Here is a 5,802-nt window from a genome sequence, read left to right as displayed (position 1 = left end):
GGGGAACCCTGCCTGTTGAGCTCCCAGCTGTAACCCCTCTACTAGAAGGCGTCCGGCACCAGTGGGATGTCAGTGAACCGCTGTGGAGAGGCTGTGGGCTCCGGTGCCAGGACCCAGGCAGATGGATGCCCTTGTGTCTGCCTTGTGCCGACTCCCCCTCTCGCCGCCTGCAGCTTGAGCCAGGCAGATGCAGGGCTGAGGTGGCAGCATCCGCTTCTCCCCAGCAGCTTTGTCAGGAGAATCTGGTGCAAGGTTAGCTTTCTTACTCACATGCGGCCAGACACACAATGACTCTTTCTATGTCTCTCCCACCACTTCCACTGCACCCCCATCTTGCCACCACTGTCAGCCGGGGCCCGGGCTGCTTTCTGGAGATGACCCTCAGCGTCACTGTGTCACTCTCCCTCCCTCCCCTCTGCTCCAGTCCGCCTTCCACGGTGTCATCCTCCTAGACAAAGGTACGTGTCACTCCTCTTCTTAAAGGCGTATGGAGGACCCCGTCCACCCAGGCCTCCCCAAGCCTCCATCAGCTTATCCTCCTGGCAGGGCCTGCCTCTCTTTCACTCAACCAAACCCTTCACCTCTGAGACGTTCCATCTGCTGCTCCTTCCATCTAGAAGGCCCTTCCTTCCCGCTGCCTGGTGCGACCTTGGTCCATTCTCCTGACTCCTCCCCGCCCCCTTCCCGCGCCCCCAGGAGCCCCCTGCTGCAGGGGAGCTCCTGGCTCTGTGTTCTGATGGTGGGTTTCTGTGGGCTGGGGGCCTCTCTAGGGCAGGGCTCATGTTCTTGTCACATCTGCTCCTCACCAATCATTCGACAGTGATTTCAACACACCTAGCAGGTGGTTGTGATGTGTCAGGCCACGTGCCAGCACTAGAGTGAACAAGAAGACGAGGTCCCTGCTCTTCGGGAGGTGGCGTTCTAGGACAAGAAGAGCCCAGACTGCGTCGGAAAGCCCCGCCTGCCTCAGCCTCCCTGTCACCCACGGGATCCTTGCCCCCCAAGACCGTAAAACCGAGGCAGACGTACAGGGACAACCTCCTGCGTCAGTTCCTGCCGGCCAGTGGGGCAGGCCTCGGTTGGTGGGTGCCAGGTGGCCAGCCTGTGCAGGTGGGAGTGTCACCAAAGGCAGGGTGGGTGTGTGGGCCAGGGGTGGCTGGGCAGGCCGGGCAGGGGCCTGTTGGCTTGCCCAGACCGATCAGCCTGTCCAGTGCCATCCTCTGGCCCTTCTTCGGTGCTGGGCCAGAAGGGGATTTCAGGAAGCAAGGACTGGAAACTTCGAAGCAGACAGAATCCTAGGACAGGCTCTTCCACAATGCCTTTGTATCTGCCACTAAATGTGGGGGAAACAAACGCTCCATGTGCCCCCAAAGACAAGTGAGAAGGTGACCCTGCCAGAACCCGGCTGCCTAGAACCTGGGGTCAAAGTCACGCAGATAAACCATGGGCCTGTTTGTGGTTGGGGCCTGATCCTGCCTGTGGCTCCTTTTTGAGCTCAGCAGGAAGCTTTGCCTCCCCAGCAGCACCCCCTTACCCCCTACCCTGGGTGCTGGGGCCCAAGTCAAAAAGATCCCGATGACTTCCTGCACCTCCCTTCTCCCCACCTGTTTGTGCCTGAAGCTGTTGCACCGCCTGCCAACAGGCTCGGCCGGAAAGTGTGGTTCCTTCTCTAACGCTCAATAGATTTGTTATTTAATAGCACAGGAAAGGGTGGCTATTATTTTTAATCACCAGATTTTATTAGAAAGGGACCTTTTCACTGCCCCTTGCCCACCAGGGCTATAACCGTAAGCCACCACTCTTCTAGGAGAGCGTGTGTGTGTCCCTCTCTCAGATTTTTCAGGCACAAGCCACACACCATTGGACTCTGCTCAGGATGCCCAGAGGGCTTGGTGTCCTAGGTGACATGCAGGCTTTTCCTGCGTGTTCCTTCATTGCTCCCCAGAATAACCCTCTGGGGTTGGAGCTGTGCCCATTTCACAGATGCAGGAACTGGGGTGCCCTTGTTTTTCCCAGGGATGACAGGGTGTAGGGCAGTATTTGACTGGCAGCAGGAAGGGAGGAAGGGCTCATAAGGAGGCTGACCTTCCATCACGGGCTTTACTTGGGCCCGTGGCCATAATTGCCCTCCTCACGCCCGTTTCCTCTTGGGGGAGACCAGTTCTGTCCCACCTGCTCACCTCTCCTCGTAAAGGGTGATGCTGCTACCTGTGAACAGGTAGGGGCTCATCCCTGTCCAGGTGGGCTGGCAGAAAGATCAAGGAAGGACAGGACAGAGGGGGCCTGGGTGTCAGGGACCGACACCAGGTCTGTCCTAGGTCTTAAGAAGACAAAACACCTCAACTAGCTCTTCAGCTGGAGAATGGGGACTTTCTTGCCCCCGGGGATGTCAGGCACGGGGGTATGGGACGTCTCTGGGCATCCCCTGAAACAGCCTCCATGCTCCTCTGCTCGTGCGATGTTTATATGGTCGACCAAGACCATGCTCCAGATTCCTTCAAGAACCGCCATCTGTGACTTTCTTCTTATGGAGATGGCTAAGGAATGGAAACTGTGGAAGCTAATGATTTCTACAGAGAAAACCGATTGCAAACTCCTTTACACTGCAAAAAGTCATTTCAAGGAAAAGACACTGGGGCCTCATGAGCCATTGAAACCAAGGCTGGTGGGAGAGCTGGTGGTGAGTGGCGACTGTCAGCAGAGGCTCCCTTGGCTGGTGAGAGGCCTGGTCAGGGAGCTGGGGCCCGGCGGGGCTGGCTACTGGGTCCCCAGAAGGGCCTGATGGCCCTGCACAGGCCCTGAGCACAGAAACTCCAATGGGGAGGCATACGCAGAGGAAAATCACATGGAGATAAGGCTGGATGAGTAAAGGAAGTGCAAGGCAGGAGAGCGATTCCAGCCAGATAGAGGCTGAAAGGCCTTAAAAGTCAGTAAAGCGGATCATGAAAATGTGGCCAGACTGGAGGGACCAAGGGAAAATGCCAATTTGCCAAGTTAAGTAAAAAGAGGCAGCATGATCCCATATTCATATTCATATTCATATTCATGCATATTCATAAGGACTAGAAGGAAATCATGAAAACATTAGAATACTAACATGGTTATCTCTCAATGGTAGGACTGTGGATGTTTCTCCTCTTTTTTTTTTTTTCTTTCTTTCTCTTTTTTGGGCCGGGGGTTGTGTGTTTTCTCACTCCTCTATAATGAGCCTGAATTATTTTATAAGGAAAAGGAAGGATTTTTTTTCTTTGTGTGTTTATTTTTGTTTCTAAGCTGGCGGAATTTTTAGACTCAACTCAGAGCAATGCCATGTCAAGGACAGAGACTTGGTCACCAGCCTAGCTGCACAATTAGAGAATCGTGGAGAATTTTCTTAATACGCTTTACATTGTGGAAAACATTCCAGATGGCACCAAAGCGATAATATCCATTTCTAACCGTTTATATTCGTGACGCTGGAGTGCTGCTGGTCCTGGCCGAGCCAGTCCGTGTTTTATCTTACACCTGGGGTTCCGGGTGCTTGATTATGCACTGCGATCCTCACCAAGTTGCTGAATCTGCTGCCTGCTGGGAGGTGTTAAAAAAAGCCCTTTTTTAGAGAGATAATTGAATCGGCTGAGGGAAGTGGAGTGTTTTATTTTTGGTGGGGATGCTTGGCGACAGTCCACGCATTCTCTTTAAATTTCACTTGAAAGATCGGTGCTGTCTGGTGATGGCGGATAGCTTTTCGATTTTTCTATTCTGCATCGTCTCCGAGCGAGAGATAGACGCGTGGAGATGAAATTCCATTTGTCGCGTCTTTATTCAAATCTGGGTGTGTGTGTCTGTGTTCAGAAGAAAGCTGGAGCCATTAGCTGGCTTGTTTGGGGACAAGATATCCCACGCAATTTTGGAATATCTGAGTGGAGTCGGCACGTTTCCACAGGTCAAATTTGATTGCTTGGGGGGGGGTCCAGGTCTCCAGGCCATCAACACACGCTGGCCTCTTTATATGAGAATGGGGAAGGGTTGGCTGGTTGCGTTCCTCTCTATTGATTACAATGATCAATGAACGAAGTCAACTGTGGGAGTTTTGGCAATACGTTACTTGGCGTTAGTCCTGCTAACAAGATCCAGCCAAGAGAGTCTGAACACACTGGACTCTGAGCAAGCAGACATTTTCAAATTATTATTATGGTAAAACATACATAACATAAAATGTACCACTTTAACCATTTGCAAATGCACAGGTCACTGGAATTACCATCATCACCATCCATCTCCAGAACCATTTCATCTTCCCAAACTGAAATTCTATGTTCATTAAAGAACAACTCCCCATTCCCCTGCTTTCCGTCTCCAGGAATTTGACTACTCTAGGTATGTCATACAAGTGGAATCACGTGGTATTTGTCCTTTTTGTGACTGGCTGATTTCACTTAGCGTAATGTCCTCAAGGGTCATCCATGTTGGAGCATGTGTCGGAATTTCCTTCCTTTTTAAGGCTGGATAATCTGTTGTATGGCTAGACCACATTTTGTTTATCCATTCATCTGTAGATGGGCGCTTGAGTTTTTTCTACCCTTTGGCTGTTGTGGATAACGCTGCTAGGAACATGGGCGTGTTAATGTCTGCTCGTGTCCCTACTTTCAATTTTTTTGAGTATATATCCAGAAATGGAATTGCTGAGCAAGCAGACATTTTAATAGAAATGGAAATGAGGCCAATTGGAAAGTCCTCTGCTCCATCCTTGGCATCAACAACCCCTGCGTCCTAGAGGGAGCCCGGGAAATTTAGAAAACACAGCAGCAACGAACCTGAGCACATGGGTTTGAGCCGGAAGGGTCTTCAGAAGCGTGTGGCCCAGAGCTCTCTTTCTGGATGAGGAATCTGCATTGAGTCCAAGTCTTACAGCCAGACAGTTTCTCTATCCTCGTCATGAAGCCTGGGCCCTGATCCTGTCAGGGAGAAAGAAAAAGGAGGCCGCAACTCTGGAGTGGGAGTTAAAGGAGGAATGTTCTGCTGGGTCAGCAATCTCTCGCTCCCCATGCCCCGCTCACTGCATATGCATATGCTTCTCCCCAGGATGGGCAGGGAAGTTCAAAAGGCACCACACAGACTCATTCCATCCAAAGGGACAGGCAATACAAAGCATTGAAAGGGGCAGCTGATTCAGTCCCGGAGACAAGGCACCGTCCATCAGAGGTCTTCTCCACGCAGACATAAAACACTCTGTTAAGAAACAGGCGTCTGAGATTCTGGTTGGGCAAGTTCTGGAGGAATGCCAGAGATGGGTGTAGCAGCCATTTGTCATTCTTTCTGGCTCCGGGGCCATGAGAGGCTGATGATCATTTTCCCAGCCTCCTTTGAAGATATGGCCCTGCCATGTGATTGTATGCCACCAATCGGATGCACATGTGCTTAGCCAGAGGCAGAAGCAAGAGCAGGTACTGGCATGTCCACTTTGAAGGAGGGTGGCCAAAACTGCCTTTAGTGCCTCAAAAGAAGGCATCAAAGTGGTTGCCACTTGCTCCTAACAGTGATCTCTCCACTAAATCTGTCCTGCTGTGTGCTTGGGCTTGTTCCCAACTGTGTAGACTCCAGGCCGGGTTCTCCAGCCTTCCTGGAGATTCTGTGAAGTACTCAGTCTCCTTCAATACACCTCTTTTCTGCTCAAACCAGTTAGAATTTGTTTCTGTGGTTACAACTAAGAACTCAGACTGATTCATCAGACTACTGGTTATCAGCTAGAATTGGGTTCATCTGTGAATATTGGTGACACCCACCCCTGCCCCACCCGCCCCTTCAAATAAGAGAGCCTTA

Source organism: Equus przewalskii, chromosome 12, assembly GCF_037783145.1.
Source record: "Equus przewalskii isolate Varuska chromosome 12, EquPr2, whole genome shotgun sequence".
Lineage (NCBI taxonomy): Eukaryota > Metazoa > Chordata > Mammalia > Perissodactyla > Equidae > Equus > Equus przewalskii.
This window is presented reverse-complemented; position numbering follows the sequence as displayed.